The following is an 18,913-nucleotide window of genomic DNA, read 5'->3' as shown; positions in this document are numbered from 1 at the left end:
TGAATTTATTGATATTTCATATATATATTAGGTGATTTTGTTAGAAATGCAATATTTCATGAAATAATTTAAATTATAAAAATTCCCACGGTCAAACAGGGTGAAATATGATTAGGAAGCTATGTTCAAAATTTTAGTTTCAGTAGTTGAGGCAAAATTAAGTTATTAGGTTTTGAAGATTTACTAAAAACACATGTTTTACAACCCATTTTTGGCCATTATGGATAATAAAATTAATTAAAAAAAAAAATTATCTGTTTTTTATTTTATTTTAATATAAAATAATTGTCATTAAAAAAAAAAAAATCAAAATTTTGATTATTTACAAAAAAACTTGTTTTCAGTTGTGTGCCACCTTAAAGTAAAGTTATTTAAAATGGAAAGCGTACTAACTAATAAAAACACAAACGCAGAAGCCAGTTTGGCTTTTTGTTCAAGACTCTTACTTAGTGCATTTAAACATCAAAGGCTTTTGCAGAAGTTTTTTCTCGCTCTCTTTTATTCTATTTTTGACTTCACGTGATTCAAAGCATCTATTGTAGTCTAACCTGTATTGTAACCCTAAACTGACTGAAAGCATATATTGTAGTCTAACCTGTATTCTAACCCTGACCCTAACTGAAAGCATATATTGTAATCACTAGTTGGGTAATTAAAAAAAAACAATATGTATAAACAATTTGTATTATATTCTTTTAGATTAAGTCAATAAGAAACTCAAAGCCCCAATTTAATAAACCATTTTCACGTGAGTATGTGAAATGACTTACATAACTTTTAATTGGAGTGTCATATTTCATATGAGTTTTTTACCTTTAATAGTAAAAATGTTCATTATTATTTGATGAAAAATCAAACATTCTTTGTATTTTCGACAAATAAAAACGTCTAAATAAACAAAGGTTTGTTTTCAGGTATTAAATACTTCATATAGTTTCATTTTTCAAAGTTGAAAACGTTTATTTCAAATAATTTCAAATGTTGAAAATTTTGTGTACATATATATATATACATAAATGTATATATGTATATATAAATATAAATTATATATATATATAAATTATACATAAATTATATATATATATATATATATATATGTATATATATATGTATATATATATATATATATAGAAATTTTATGTTCATAAATAAAGATATAAATTTTTTTTTCACTCATTGTTTGTGAAGATTAAAAACGGAGGATCTTTTATTTTGTTTAATACTATGTAATATTCAGATTCGATATATATATATACAATTTTAATTATTTATAAGTTTTTTTTTATATATTATCTAAAAATACTTATTAGTACTTTATTATAACCTTTTAGAATAACGACTGTACAAATTTAAATGGAACCAAATCAAGGAGATAAAATTAGCTTTTTTAAAGGAAATTTTTATATAAATGCCCATTTTTTAATTCTTTCTTTCAATGACACATAGTGGTGGTAGTAGTAGTAGTACATACCATAACTTGTTATTTAACTTCAAAATGAAATAATTCCAAAATATTTTTATAAAATTTTTTCTCTAACTAATCATAAATATTATACAAGACATTCACTAAGTAATTATTACATTCCACTAAAATCACTAAAAAAATCTGACTTCTCAATTACACGTCAGTGACCACGATTGTGGAACTCTGTTCTAGACGAAGATATGAAAAAAAAAAAAAAACAAATTTTAGTGATATATATAAAAGATCTATAAAAAAACACTTAAACTAAACTTAAATAAAACATACACTCTTTCATTTTTTCAGAAAAAAAAGAATTTTTTTTTATGATTTATGTTTCTTCTTGTTTTTGTCTGTCTGTTTTAGTTTAGTATAAAAAATATAAATAGAAAAATTCAAATTTTGAAAATGTTTTTAATCTTTTTAAATTTTATATCTCTTTTAAATATTTAAATATATATTACGTATTATTTTGTATACGTATACACACCGATTTGGAAATTTATATATTTTCGTTATACAATACGTTATTTTTATATTTAAGTTACATTACGGTATGTATAAGTTTTTTTTTTTTTTATTTGTTTAAAAGACTTTTTCTTTTTTATGTAAAATATGTTTGCAAGGTAAAAATACATATAAATTTTGCAAACTTATAAAAAACTTTTTTTTTCAAACTTAATTTTTTTATTACTTTTTAAACTTTTTCACTCTTTTGTATAATATTAGAACTTGTAAAACAATATTTTTCTCTATTTCACGAAGGGGCTTGGATGAAAAGATATTTTGTCCTCTACTTGCCCCAGACAGATTGTATTTATATATATTTATTAGGTTTTAAAGATTTTTTTGCTTTTTTTTTGTTTACATTTGTTTGTCTTTGTACAATTATATTTTCGCGTCACGGTAAGGAAGGAGGCGTGAACTTTCTGGTTAAATGCACTTCCGCGGTGCTCTGTGACAAGACCGTTAGGACTTCTTGGGCACCTTGAAAAAAAGAAAATATAATGATAATAAAAAAAAATATGCTAATAACAATTGCCTTTCACAAATTTACAATGATAAACTATATAAGCAAGGTAACTGAAAAAAGATCACAAAGATTTTGTCATCAGAACCTTAAATAAGCCGTTTTTTTTAATGCATCAATAAACTTATTACAACAACGAGATAAAATAAATGAATAATCTTCTTACAATGATGAAAGAAAATAAACTTTATAAAATATATAGACTAATGCAAAAAAGTATGTAAACAAAGTAAAATGACTTAATATAAACAAAATAATTTGCTTAGTAATAATAGAAAGTTAACAATTATAGAATATTACTATTAATAGTACATAAGTACCTTGTCCATGGAAAGAATAAATCTTTTAAGTTTAGCTTTAAAAACAGGATAAGAAGAAGGCGAATCAAAATTTTGCAAATTGACGAAATAAAACTAACTTACTATGTAAATATAATGTATGACAGATTAATTCAAACCTTTTATGAAATAAACAATGTAAATTTTTCAAAGGTCAATTTATAAAAACCGATAAAAGTTTAAAGTCATTTTGGGTCGATACAGGTCTTAAGAAATCCTCAAAAAAAATCAAAATCTATATATAAAATACTTAAAAAAACCAACATCTGAAAATAAATAAATTTATATTAGTTACACTAAACTATTTGAAAGCCAAAAAGAAAAGGCAGCAAAAACATATTACTGTGATTTACTAGAGAAGCATAAATCTAATAAGCAAGCGAGCTAAATAAGTTTTTTGTATCTGTTGGACAAAATTTAGCTATAAGTATTCCAAATATGATAAATCCAATAAATGATTACGTTTTTTCATTAATTTCTAAGTTAGATAAAATTGAAGTAACTTTTTCAGAACATGAAAATGCATTTAAGATGCTGAAAACTAACGAAGCAGTGATGCTATAAATTGTAACATAGTTAAAGATTCATACGACGATATAAAGTATATCTTTTTGAAAGTTTTTAGGGGTTCAATTAATCAAGGAATTTTTCCAGACGAATTAAAAGTTGGCAAAATTACACCAGTGCTTAAAGGTGGTGAACCCTTAAATTTTAGTAATTATCGTCCAATATCTGATCTCTCTGTTTTCTTAAAAATTCTAGAGTAAATTTTTTTTAACCAAATATTCAATTATCTGACTGTTAATAATATACTTTACATGAACCAATAAGGCTTCAAGAGAAACAACTCTGCGGAACATGCAATAATTCATCTCACTCGAAGCATAACTGAATCATTCGAAAAATCAAAATTTAGTTAAGGCGTTTTTAAAGATTTATCTAAAGCGTTTGACACAATTTTACAAAACTTGAATTTAGACAAATTCAAGTTTTGTAAAAAGTAGTTCATGGTACTTTGACCATGAAGTACTTTTTACAAAATCTCGATTCGTTATTACAGGAAAAACTTTAATGTTACTAAAAAGTTACCTAAACAATCGCTAACAGTATGTGCACGTAGAAGGATCTTCTTTACCTTACTTTCTAAATATAACCTGTGGAGTTCCACAAGGATCTATACTAGGGCCTCTATTATTTCTATTTTATGTAAATGATATCAATAAAGCCTCAAAAATTAACAACAATCACGCTTGCTGATGATACTAACCTCTTCTTATGCTGTAATAGTATCAATAAACTTTTTAATGATATGAGTATTGAAATTTCTAAGTACACTGTCACTTAAAGTATAAATTTGAAAGTTCAAGTACATTGTCACTTATGGTATAATTGTCCAAATGCATCAAGTCTAATGCAACAAAAATTGGTTTAAGCATTTGTAACAGTTTTTCTGTACTTTGCTTCACACTAGGATTTATTAATGTATTTGTAACATTCTTATCAATTTTAACTTCGTTTTTTTCACAAGTTTTCAATAGGATCGGAGTTTTAGATTTAACATTCAAGACAATTAGCCAGAGTTTTCTGTTTGACATCTTAGGGCAAAGTCAAGCACACCGATCACAACAATAAAAAAAATACTGCAATCGATCTCAAAATATAGCTAAACTCGAGCAAAATTAACACCAGACCACGAAACACATCTCTACCCAGAAGCACTTACCCTACGCTAAGCGACAATCAAGATTAAACCTGTCAACACTAACCAAACGACGAGCTTGCTCGTCGTTTGGTTAGTGTTGACAGGTTAAAGACAATTTCCTATTTTAAAGAAACATGTATCAAGGGGATACCAAAAAATTAATAACTCATGAATAATTTACGATTACTTCATATTCATCATATTAATTAAAGTTCATGTTATAAAAAATATAACAAGAATTTAGCTTTAATCTTTCGTCAATTTAAGGCATAATGAAGTGTTATTATTTTGTGTCAGTAACTAAAAACGTATTGTGTTGAACTTAGTAATGACTAGGAAAATGGTTTTGCCATACACTGATATGACCTATGTCAGTTGTAAATTACTCAAATAACGTTAAATAATTGGTATATTAATTTATTTTAATTTTACAGATGGTTTAATTTTTTAATTTGAAGGCGTTTTTCTTACAGGGTATTAGTTAAGGTTTTGCAACTTTAAATTGTGGAAAACAGCCACTATAAATTAAGTAACAGACCGACCGTAGCCCGTATTACAGGTTGCTGCTATTTAATTATAAGTAGAATAACTATTAATTATTGAAAGTTAATTGCAAGAGAGCTCAGTTCAAGTGTAATTCCACATTTGTCTAATAAGCAGTGTTGGAAATAAAAATAATTGGATTCAATGAAATATTGTTTTCACATATATTTTCATATCCTAGACTACCTACAGAATTAAATTCAGACAAAATATTTCATCACAGCTCTCGGCTAAAGATTTTAACTAAAATAAACTACAGAAAGAATTTTTTTGGTCAAAATTACAAAAATGAAATACAGTATTAAAACTCTAAACAGCTGTAACCATCTATTATCTTTACCATGTTTATAGAACCATTTTAAAAAATTTACAAGTAATATATAAAAATTAACAAATTTTAATCTAAAAAAATCTTTAAAAACATGCTGATTTTTAAATCTTACCATTTTCTTTTGTTTTGTTTTTACTATTGCATCATTATTTTGCATCATACCATTGTCGTTTAACATTTTTTGGATAAATAGTAGGGCAATACCATGTGAAAACATTCAAGTTTTTTATGCATCGAAAAGCAACCATGAGTCTCAGATTTTTTTAGATTTGGTCTTTTCTAAAATAAAAATAAAAACATGGTCAAACTTTTTTCATTTATAAAACAGGAGTTGTATAAAATCAAAAGAAAAAAAAATTTTCAAGTCGATAGTAATGAAACTGAAACAGTTCCAACCATTTTAAATTGTTACTTTAGTTGTTGTTGGCTTGCTGTTTTTGTTTCCTTGTTATTTTTTAAAAATTTGATCATAATTTTTAAAAATTTATTATTTCACTGGAAAGACAGGGGTGGAGGCAAAATTATAAAAATGTTTATGTGGAGTTCAATTTATTTTTTCAGAATCTTCAATAATTTAGGTAGAGTTATCACAATCAAATTAAACTCTAGAAAAATAAAAAACATAGGATAAAAAATATGAACTTCATATTTATCAAACTAACACAAATAATCTCAAAGAGAAATAAAGAGAGGCTTGATATAATTTCTGTATCTATTTACCTTATAAGAAAAGCTAGAAAAGTTAAAAAAAAAAACACAGAATTTTGAAGAAATCATTCTCAAAAATAGGAAGTCACTTTTCCATTAAACCATTAATCTTGTTCATAGCTTTTCTCAAAGTGATGAGTAAACACGAATGATGCCTTAAAAAAAATATTTTGTCAGTATAGGGTACAGACAACACATACAACCAAGACTTATTAATTAATTCAAAAGAACTTTATGAAGCATTTAAATCTAAACACTTTAATTTCAACATTGGATTTTTAAAGTTTAGCAACCTTTGCCCAAGATAGTGCGCAACTACAATATTGTCTGGCACTCAATGTGCTTGTGTCAGTGCCTATAATCAGAGTGTTAAGTTGTTAACTGACACTCTTAAAATTGACAAAGACTATAGAGAAAAGCTTGTTACATCAATGTCCATTATGTCCTATATTACTGTTTTAAAAGGATTCTTAACAGTAATGTTTGACATCTGTGATAAAGAAATAACAATTAACCAACATAAAGATAGAACTAAACTGATCAATCAAAAAATAATATTTAAGACGTTATCAACCTTATATGCAATAAAAAAGATAAATTAACATCTAATTCACTTATCAAGGCTTCCCTGGAAACGCGTGCAGTTTTTTGCCTTGTATGTCTACACATGAGTATTTCATTTCAAAAAATTTAGTTACGGCCATTAGCAAGTTTTTATTAAGTGTTGCGGAAAAGAGTTCCTAAAACAAAGAAAACAAAACTAAGAAAACAAAACAGAGAAAACAAAACTAAGAAAACAAAACTAAGAAAACAAAACAAAGAAAACAAAACAAAGAAAACAAAACTAAGAAAACAAAACTAACAAAAAAGGAAACTAAAATAAACTTGAAAGAAAAAAAAAATTAATAATTTAAATAATTTGTGTACTGTTTTTATTATTGTTTCTTTTGAGTGGTTGTTGTTTTCAGCAACAAAATTTAATAAGAAAAGCAAGAAAAAAAAAAAAAAAAAAAAAAAAAATTTAAGTTGACAGTTTTAAGTCGACATTAAAAAGAATAAATTTCCTAATTTTATTTGTTTGTTTTTTAAAATAAGGAAGGTGAAAATATAAATTCCCATCTGTTTGTATAATAAATTTGTGTAATGTTAATGAAACAAGTATATATTGCCCCTATATGAAAACGTCTATGGAATGCATGCGTAACATTTATGTATAACTTATTTTTATTTTATGAAGTAATAAAGTTTAATTAAATATAATTTATTTAAACTTTATTAATTTAGACACGCAATGTCCGTGGTTCAAATCCTACAACTCTTTTTTTCTATAAATTGTTTTTCCTTTATATACCGCTGGTCATATATTGCCATTTATCTTTTCTTATTTGTATATAAAAAAATCTTTTAGTTATGTTTTTGAACAATACACATCACTTCACATTCAGAGTTCTTATACCATTTAAGCCTTTCAGTGTATTTTCTAAGTGAGGCGCACACACATATATACATAGTTTTTAAGCTTTAATTAGGCCATGCCGCCTGCACATTTTTCATATAGCCTTAATTGCTTCATATTAACTTTCTTTTCCTGTACATTTTTTATTCCCAATCATTTAGTGGAAACCTGTTGCATTTTAACAATTTGGCTCTGTGCATTTAGTTTTACTCACCCCTCCCTTTTGGTCTATGATGCTTTTGGTCAACAATTATTAATAATAATTTTTAGTAGTTGCTATGCGATTATTAATAATAATTTTTAATTATTGTTTACGTAGATTTCACCAACAACATAGTAGATCAAAAGGGAAGCAGAGTGTAAAAAAATGAGAATTTACTTCATACACATGACATGTATGAAGTAAATGCCTTATCCAAATAAGCTAAACATGCACATACATACAAACCAAATAAATATAAATATATAATAAATAAAGTTATATATAAAAGCATATGCATGCATTACAAAGACGTTTTCATATAGGGACAATATATACTTGTTATTCTAAAATTAAACAAATATATTGTATAAACAGATGGAAGGTTATAATTTCGCTTTCCTCTTAAAAAAACCATTTAAAATATAGGAAAATCATTCTTTTCAAAGTCAATTTAAAATTGTATTTTTTTTTGCTTTGCCTTATCTTATTTTGTTGCTGAAAATAACAACAACTCTTAAAACACAAAAATGAAAACAGTACACCAATTATTTAAATCATTATTATATTTTTACCTTTTTCTATTTAAATTCAATTTAAGTTCCTATTTTGTTAGTTATGCTTTTTTTGTTTTTGAAACTTAGTTTTTTCCGCAACACTTGATATAAAAAAACTTTTTTTTAGACATCTTGGTCACAGCAAATGGCTGTGACCAAGTTGTCTAAAAAAAATACTCACCTGTAGAGATACAAGACAAAAAACCGCAAGTGTTTCCTGGGAAGGCTTGCATATAGCTAGAAGTCAAGCCAAGTACCTTAAAAATGGTAGTGAACTAATAAATCACAATGAATGTTTAACATTGGGTGACTTTGCAGAGAACTTTTAATTTATTGTTCAGGATGAGGTGCAAAGTTACACTGGAATAAACTAAAATGTACACGCCACCCTATCGTTAAATAATATAAATCAGCATAGTAAATGCAACTGTCAATGAACAAAATGAAACAAAAGAGCAAAAAATATAATTGTTTATGGAATAGGTAAATAAGGCAAATCTTTACAATCAGAAAAAATTGAAGATGATAATAATAAAATAGCAAAATTATTTAATAATCTTGAAGTCTATGTTAAAACAAAAATTGAGAGAAAATTTAGGTAGAAAAAAAGGAAATACTGGGTCAATTCTTAGTTAAATTAGAAAATACTAGTGGGAGAAACTCTTGTATCAATCACAAAAACGAAGGAACATTAAAGAAACCAAAAAAAGAAAAGAAAGAGGGTGTGGTAAAATGTGATAAATTGCACCTTTCCTTCTCTACCATCCCCAGACCCCTCATAAGCCAGCAAATTGAATCCCAAATATCTGAAGAACTGTATTATCTGAAGAACAGACATCTCTCGGTGGCCAAATGAAGTTTGAGATTGACTGTGAGGGTTCATAATCTAAATTTGGATATCATTTGTAGGAATATCTATTTCTGTAACCATACCTGTGACCTACCCACCAAAAGGAATCATACTAACATGCAACAAAATCATTTAGATTTGGTACAACCACAACATCACTGCTTTTGACAGTATAAATCTGTCAGCACATTGATGCTAACTTGTTTTTTTAAAACTAATTTCAAAGTTTGAAATAGGTATAAAATAGTGATAATTTCTAGTCCCTGGAACAGTTTTTCCCATACCAAATTGTTGCTTTAGTTGATGTTGCCTTGCTGTTGCTGTTTCTTTAGGGCAATTCTGTGTCAAAACATCCAGGACATGCAACCTTAAGTCTCAGATTTTGCTGATTTTTAAACCACTTAAAGATTTTAGTAAATCGATATTTATGAACATCCTGAAAATTTTATCATCTAATTTCAATCGGTTCCTAAGATATAACTATTTTAAGTTTGCATCCAGCCAACAAAAATCCACCATTTTTAAAAATGGTTTTGATTCTAGTTCCTGTTTAATGTGTGTTGGAAAGCTGAAAAGTTGTACCTTTACATATTTTGGGCCAAAGACTCTAATGAAACAACTTAAAATATTTAAAAACCAACATAACACCTAAAATTTAAATGTTTACCACAATTTTACTGGGGCAAGTCCAATCACAAAAATGCTGATGTAGCTCAATTTTATTTTTTAAGAATTTGTCCTGAATAGTTAAGTTATAGTTATTACAAAGAATTGGAGAGTGGTCTTTTCTAAAACAGTAATAAAAACATCTTAAATCTACTTAAATTTAGTGCTTAAAAGCAGGTATTTTAATAAATTAAACGAGAAAAAAAAGGTTGTAATTTCACAGTTTTGGCTATATCAAACTGTTCTTTTAATTGTTGTTGACTAGCTGTTTCAGTTTTCTTTTTAATTTTATAGAATCTGATCCTAAAAAACTATAGTTTCAAAGGGAGAGAATTATATAAATGCAAATTTATATTGCGAGTTTATATTTTTTTATCTTTTAATATTAATAATCTATTTTTTTTATAACATTTTATATTGGCAATACAAACTTCAAGCACATCACCAGCTATCAATAATTACTTTTCCAATGGTCTTTCTGAAGTTAACAGTACTACCTATACAATCACAAAGGGATTTATTTGTGACTAGTTGCAAAAAATAAACATTCAGAGGCCATCTAGACATCTTTTTTAGGGTGCCATAGATTTAAAATACTGTATAGTAAAATGGCATAGTACTAAAAACTGATAGTTCTCTGCAAAATTTGCCAATAAAAAATGAATGCGATGTAAGTTGATTAATCTGAGAGATAACTAGTTCTTTATATTCTAATAAGGTAACTGTCACTCTTTATTTTCTAATAAGGTAGACTAATAAGTTCTATATATTCTAATAGGGTAACCTTATATCAATTTCAAACTCTATTTCTTTATCAAAAACTTCATAGCAATTAAAAAAAAATAATTAAATAAATGAGGGCAAAATATCCATCCTGATTTATGGTCTACATTTTTAAACATAATTCAGGGCTCGAATTAAGTGTTTGCGAATTGCAGTATCTGTAAATGCTTCTAGTTTTAATTTTTTAGCTTTTTTAAAAAAGTAAACTCTGATCGCTAAACTCAATAGTTGATTGCTAAACTCAATAGCTAATACAATTATTTAATAAAAAATATTTTATTGATCTTCAATTATGATATAAAATCTTATTATGAAATCCTTTTATTACTATTATTTTCTTTATTATTAAAAATTATGATTTAAACTTTAATATTTTGATTCATTTTACTAATCATAAGATAAAACTAGAAAAATAAACTAAAATTTAAATGACTTAAAGTACAATATAATTCTTAAAAAAACCCTGCTAATCACAACAGTCTAAAGAAATTTAGAGGTGATCAAATATTTTAAACAAAAGAAATTGTGAAATAAGAAATAAAATAATTTTATACCTAATTTAAATTTTATTAAATATTTTCTAAATAGAATGCTTGTCACTCTATTGCAGATACATATACAAAATTTAAAACAGGAATTTAAAATATATAAAAAGTAACTGAAAATTTTTATATTTATCTTAAAACAAAAAATTTCAAATGACTTATTTTAAAATATATATTTTTTATTATTATTTTTATTATAAATTAATTATTTACTAATATTAAAACATTTAAATTTTTAAATCTCCATTAAAATCGATTTTCATGTTTCATACATACATATATAGCTTTAGCATAATTTTTTATTGGTTGATTTTTATATTACTGCACATATTTTTTGGACCTTTAGTAATTATTATTTTTTTATATAATTTTTTTAATTGTAATCCCTAAATTAATTGGTGTTTAAAAAATAATTAAAAATATGTAATAATTAAAAATAAGTTTTTTTTGTTATTATTTTGGCAGTTGTAAATTTATTGTTTTGTTTTTTTATTATTTTTTGCAATATGATAAATTTGCAATATAATAAATTGACCAATTCATTAAAACAGTGTTTACGTTTTTTAATATATTGAGAATTTAATGACCAGAAATATTTCCAGATATTACAGTTTGAGATCACTTAATTTGTGCCTTGTGATTCAAACTCAAGAGATATGGTTGTTTGACATAAAATATAAATAAAGTATAAAAATTTAATAAATATTAGCCATCATCTAAAGTTTTTCCACAAGATTCCAAATTATTTATATACTATTATTAGTTATACATAAAAATACAAGAAAAAAGTGACATTCATAAATTAATAATTAAATTACTAAGTTCCCAGTGAAGTTATAGTAAAATTTTGAAATTTAGGATCAGATTTGATACTACTAATGAAACAGACACACAAAGTCAACAACAACTAAAAGAACACTAATTTGATATTGTTGAAACTAATTCAGTTAAATTACTGTCAACTTAACACCACTTTTTTTTTCTTATTATTTTTTATAAACTTTAACTAAACTAATCAAGAGGAATAGAAATAAAAATCATACAATAGCATTTTTGTAATTAAACTCACCCCAGTAAAATTGGTTAATAAGGTTAAAATTTCAGGTGATTTGTTCATTTAAAAATGTTTTTAAGTGTTTTATCCGATTCCTAGACCCAAAATATGTAGAGTTTCCAGATGTCCAGCTTTTAAGAAGGAGAACACAGAAAAAAATTTATTTTTACTGATTTAGTGCTATATTCTCCACTGTAAAAGCCGGCCGTCTGGCAACAAAAATATGTTAGTGTAAATATTTTCAACTTTCCATTAAACACAGAACAGAAACATGAACCAAAACCGTTTTATAAAAAAGTGCATTTGAGTTAATTCAAGGCAAAGTTAAAAAAGTTATATCTTTATTACCAGTTGGAATTATGTAATAAAATTTGTGGGATGTTTATAATTTATTAAAATCTTTGTGTGGTATAAAAATCAGCCAAATTTGAGACTTGCATGCCATGGATATTTTCATATGGAATGCCTGAAAACCGGAAAACCAGAGAAAAAGTGACAGTGCAACCCATAGAATATTATTTTACTGTAATCTGTAGAGCCCTAGCTCTATCTATCTATATATATATATATATATATATATATATATATATATATATATATATATATATATATATATATATATATATATATATATATATATATATATATATATATATATATATATATATATATATATATTATCTTACAACAATTTTGTAGTTTTTTTTTAATTTAAAAATTGTTAAATTAAAAAAAAAACTACAAAATTATTCAAATTTATAATCAGGATGAACCATTATAATAATTTAAAATCAATAAAAACTCCTTAAAAAAATTAAATAAATTGATATATTCTGTAGATTGTATTGTATATTGTATACTGTAGATTGTATTGTATATTATTGTATATATAATTGTATATTGTATATATCATTGTATACTGTATATATCATCGTATACAGCATATATTAAACACATTGTATATTGTAGATTGTACTGTATATTGTATACTGTAGATTATATTGTATATTATTGTATATATCATTGTATATTGTATATATCATTGTATACTGCATATTATCATTGTATACTGTGTATATCATTGTATACTGTACATATCATTGTATATTGTATATATCATTGTAGATTGTATTGTATATTATTGTATATATCATTGTATACTGTATATATCATTGTATACTGTAGATTGTATTGTAAATTATACACTGTAGATTGTATTGTATATTATACACATTCTGTACAAGTTTTCCTACTTCTACCACTATTGAAACTAGTATCACTCTACATTTTGATATCCAATCATCTGCAACTTTATACTCAATATGCCAATACTAACTTAGTCCTCCCTGATCATCATCTTCTCTGATCTTTCTAGACACTGGACAACATTAACCTATGTTCTCCATATTTAACCGCCATACAGCATAACACAATATAGGTGCACATTTTACTGGTTTTTATTGCAATACAACCAAGATAATGGTTTAAGAGTGTATATATATATATATATATATATATATATATATATATATATATATATATATATATATATATATATATATATATATATATGTAGCATAATAACTTTATGAATAAAAAAAAATATTTTTGTTTCCTAACTTTTAAGCCTAAGACTTCAACATGATATAACAACTACACTATTTGACTACCATTGAGGTTGTAAAGTATTGAAAACTCTATTATGCAAAGAAGTTTATAAACTTGTTAAAAGACCATTCTAGTTTTTTAATAATTTTGTATTGAAAAAGCCCCTACTGTGAATGGATTTTTAAAAGCAGTTTGTTTATTTTACCCAATGGTAATAATAAATACAGTATGAAGTTTACAAACTAAATGGCAACATCACCTGCACATTCAGCGATTTATGTTAAGCAAAAAGTTTTATCCTTTGTAATGTTTAACTACATATAATTAACATTTCGTGTTAAATAACTCTTATTTTAATTAAAAAATCTAAATTATTTGAAAATTTAAAATTTAAATAACTTAAAAAGATTTTGCATTACTTCTTTAAGATATAATTACTTTCTTTTTATTTACAATATAATTCATTATGTAAAAATGTTAAGATTTTGCATCACCATCGTAGATTTAAATGTGAAATGCAACCTTGAAACATTTCTTATTTTAAAAAAGAAAAAGTGTTTTTGTACAAGTTTTTCTCCTTATGTAATTAAAACTTTTTGATTTGTATTTCAAAATGATGATATGTTTGTGTGAAATAAGTTTTTTTATTATAAACAAAAATTATGTTTACATTTATCTTATTGGTAACTGATAAAATATATCTATAAATTGTTTACAATCTTCAATAAAATAGTTCATTAAATGCTTAAAAAAACAAGGCAAAAAACTAAATTGTGATAAAACTAACAAAAGATTATTATGCTATGCATAAAATAAATTTAATAAATAAATAATAAAGAAAAATAACCTTTTTAAAATAATGAATTTAGATTTTTTCAGTAACTATTGTAACAGTTATTTTTTAAAATATTTTAATGTAGTTTAAAACTAAATTTAACTACAACATTGAACTTCAAAATAAGCTAAAGACACAATTTAGTTTTTAACGATAAAAAAACCATTCCTAAAATTCACGTAAATAAAATTTCATGCTTATGTATAAACTTAAGTAAACCACATTGATAAAGTTCACCGCTATAATTACAGTTCTACAAGTAATGCACAGCTAACAAAAATTACATCATTTTTTAACCAGTTTATTTGCTTTTATTCAACTCTCGGAATTAGGAAAAATGAGGTCGGCAATAATTTGTCGACCTCAATCTTTTTGAGGTCGGCATCAGGTCGGCAAAAATTATTTGATACAAAGGTCTAACCATAAAACATTAAAACGAGGTCGGCAATTTTTTGCCGTTCTCAAATAATTTTAGGTCGGCAGTTAGGTCGGCATTGCCGAATGCCGACCCTAATTCCGAGGGTTGTTTATTTAATGCCGGACTTATTTAGTATTACAATTTATAACTTATAAAATTTTTAGTTCGGAAGCCAAATACAGGTCAAGTAAATAAGCACATAAGTTTTGTAATTTTTTAAAATAATACTTTTAAAAATAATAATTAACTTTTTAAAAACAATTAACAATGGTAAGACAATATCAAAAATAAAACAAATACTTATACTAATTCTGTTAATAGAGAAACAAACAAACAAAAAAAACAAAAAAAAAAGAATAAAACAACAAAGACTGCATACCACTTATTCACTATGTTCTTGGATTTTTACAAACTATTGTAATGGAAGTTTGATTAGAAATTTGAATAATATCATTATGATGCTGGATGGAAACTTCTTTTTTAATTGCAATTAAACAATTAAAAATTACTTTAAAAAGACTACGATCTTAAAAATTTTTTTTTTTGCAGTCTTTTCAAAAAAAATATTTACGCGATTTTAAAACATATCATTTTTATTTCAGTAATTTCATTTCACTTTTTAAATAAACAAAAATATAAATAAAACTTGTTAATTTATCAAAAAATCATTAGAAGTAATTTGTAAAAGGGTTTTGCTTAACTTTAATAAAATGTTTCAAAAGATAAGTTTTAAAGTAATTTATTTCAACTGAAACTAAAAACCAAATGAAAAGTAATTTTTGCCTCGAGTTGGATTTTTTTGAGTTTATTTATTATTTATTTCTTTTTTTGTTGCATTTCTTTTTTCAGCGCATTTCTGGAATGTTTAAATCAATCAACAAAACATCTAAACAGTCGTGGTCAAGTTGTCGAAAAAAAAAATCATTTTTCAGCAATGTCAGGTCAGCAATGGCTTCAATTGCATGCCATTCCTGTCTAAGCCAGGTAATGAAACCTTAAATCAGAATTATATGCACCATTAGAGGTTTTAAATTCTGATATTTTAGAATACAATGATTCCCTTGACTTTTTTGGTAGTTCTAAATCTTTGTGTCATTCCATTGCAATGGGAAGATTTTAATTAAACTTATTCATAATTCAAAGTATTTAAAAAAAAGTAAATGTATGAAATATTTTTAGAAAGAAATGGATAAATAGTTTCAAATGATAAATTTATCATAAAAATACAAGCCTACTAAAAAAAATTCACAAATTTAATTTACACAAAATGTGTTTATTTTAAACGATCATTATAATCAATTTTTTATTTTATTTAAAGCCTTTACGAAACATATAAATGTTAGAAATGATCAACTGTTAATTGTTGTTTATAACATAATAATTTTTTTTATTGCATTTGAATAGATAAAACATTAAAACAGCTGTGGTTAAATTGCAAAGAAAAAAATTATTAGCTTGGTCAGTTACAGAGTGTGATCATACACCATTCCTGTCCAAGCTTGCATTAGATGCTAAAATAAAATGAAAGTTACTTGAAGGTGGAGTAAATATTTTTAGAACTCACTGCACATTCTGAAACAAACCTTGCTAATTGCTAAGAAGCAATTAGTCTTACTTATTGCTGTAAGAGGCTTTTTAAAACTATATAGCTTGTGTTAAAGGTCTTTCTTTTTTTACACCTGTTCCTACATAATTGTGGTTTTTATTGTGGTGTTTAAAAAGGGAATATACTTTCTGTAGCATGAGATTTAAACTTAATAATAATTAAAAAAATAATACATAAATGAGTGTTTATATTAGTAAGTATTTTTTTTTTTAATTAAAATGGAAAAAAAAACTAATGCTACTACTATAACCTATTGCAAATTAAATGGCATGGCATGTAAAAATGTATTATTTCAAACTTGTTTAAAAAGATTTTAAAATCTGGACTTAACTTGTCTATATTAAAGAGTACACTCAAACCTCTTTTTGTGCAGTAGATAGGGACCAGATAATAGAAAACGCATAAAAAAAATCACATAAAACTTCAGGAGAACCTATAAAAATAGTTTTCAAAAACATTTTTTACAGGTTATTCTAAAAAATATTAAAAACATTTTTTCTATGCGGTTAGATAAGGACTGCATAAAAAAAAATGATTTAGAAAAAAAACATATGAATTATCCTTCGTAGTCTACAATGTAACACAATTTGTGGTTGCATGTTCATAACAGTAACTATATAATGACGTATGTACATACATATTACACATTTTAATCGTTGAGATTGAAATTAAGTATTGCCTAAAAAAAGGACTGCATAAAAAGAGGTTTGAGTGTAATAACATAAAAATTAAAAGATAACAAGAAAAAATAAGTAACAAAAATAAACCATCACTATTTTAAAATACTGCAAGTAAAGACTCTCCATCTGTTGAACCTTTCTCCTTAGACAAGATATATTATTCTTTCAGTGTAGTTTTCTTCTCTAAATGTTAAATGATGAAAATGTAATACTAAATATTTTAACGATATGAATAACAATTTGAATTGAGAAAAATTACAAGTTTATTAATAAAAAAAATCGATAGAATATGATGTTTTATTATAAAATATTATATAATTGATTTATGTTTAAAATAGTGTCAGAAACAACAATTAAGTACTTAAGTAAACAGTGATTAAAAACTTATAAGTCATGAGCATGTGCTATAAATTGCATACAAGTTCGGTTATATTTCTTTTGTCTTACAATGTAATAAAGTTTTTTCAAAGTTTTTTTATTTTTGGAAATCAAATTATACAAAACTTACAAAAAGTCAATACTTAATGTTGAAATAAAGACGATTATTTAGAAAAAGAGGTGACACTCCTTTGTGCTCGTTCCTTTCAGGAAAAAAGAAGAACCGCAACTCACCTATGAGAAGTAAAACTCAACATAAAATGTCAAGTTTTTTTTAAGTATTGTCTTTAGTAGTGTGTCCTTTTAAGTTTAAACAAAGTAAATATTATTTTGAAAAACACTGTTTATATTTGCAAAAAACACTGTTTATATTTGTAAATCTGTCATTTATAGGTAACAAACACACACAGTAAGTCTTAAAAAAGAGTATTAAAAGTCTTAAAAGACAATAAAAAAAGTTAAAATTTTAATAAAAATAATTAAACTTAATATACAAAAATAATATAAACAATAAAAAAAGTTAAACTTAAAAGTCTTAAAAGACAAAACAGTAAATGTACTAAAAAATTATATGTATTGTGTTTGAATTTTAAGTGTAATACACATAGTTTACGAATAATACACATAGTTTACGAATAAATTTATATGCTGCTCCTGTTTATCAACTGCTACTCATATATCTATTGATAAGTGTAAGAACTCTGTTTTGATTTGTTGTGGTGAAAATTTTGTTTAAAATTTTCTAATGAACAAAAAAAAATTAACTAGTAACATATCTAATAATTAAGATAATCACAGGTATAGTTAGTTATTGCACCAATATTTGTACTAAAAACTATTGAAATAAATAAAGTATATTATTCATTAAGACCAAAAAAAGTGTTATTAGTAGTAACGCTCTTTCGTACATCTCTTTACACTGAGCTTTTGAAGTGACAAAAATAAGTTGTGACAGAAGATTCAAAGTTTGTTATAAATTCAATTAAGTTAACTTTTATGAATGTTTATTCTAACATTATTTATGGCAGTGTAACACATATTGTCAGTTTAACTGACAAAGTAACAAAATAATCATCTATTTTATTGTTACTTTAACTTAAAGTAACAATAACGTAGACAATTTTATAAAAAGTGAAACAATATATTTAAAATATATATAACAAA

General features: G+C 24.8%; 1 long non-coding RNA gene across 3 annotated transcripts in view; it reads right to left on the bottom strand.

Annotated features, from left to right (window-relative positions):
- Positions 1-1,512: 1,512 nt before the first annotated feature.
- LOC136082889 (uncharacterized) overlaps positions 1,513-18,913 on the bottom strand; it is a 19,536-nt gene continuing 2,135 nt past the window's right edge. For 2 of the 3 annotated variants that reach the window (XR_010639806.1, XR_010639808.1), the window contains exons 2-4: positions 17,465-17,554; positions 5,519-5,685; positions 1,513-1,653 (exon numbers count right to left, since the gene is read on the bottom strand). This is a non-coding gene — a long non-coding RNA (uncharacterized LOC136082889). Of the gene's footprint in view, positions 1,654-2,033; positions 2,450-5,518; positions 5,686-17,464; positions 17,555-18,913 lie in introns of those variants that run through there. The other variant, XR_010639807.1, reaches the window with a different exon arrangement.

This window comes from Hydra vulgaris, chromosome 08 (genome assembly GCF_038396675.1).
Source record: "Hydra vulgaris chromosome 08, alternate assembly HydraT2T_AEP".
Lineage (NCBI taxonomy): Eukaryota > Metazoa > Cnidaria > Hydrozoa > Anthoathecata > Hydridae > Hydra > Hydra vulgaris.
Note: the sequence above shows the minus strand (reverse complement) of the source record. Positions and strands in the feature narration are given on the sequence as shown.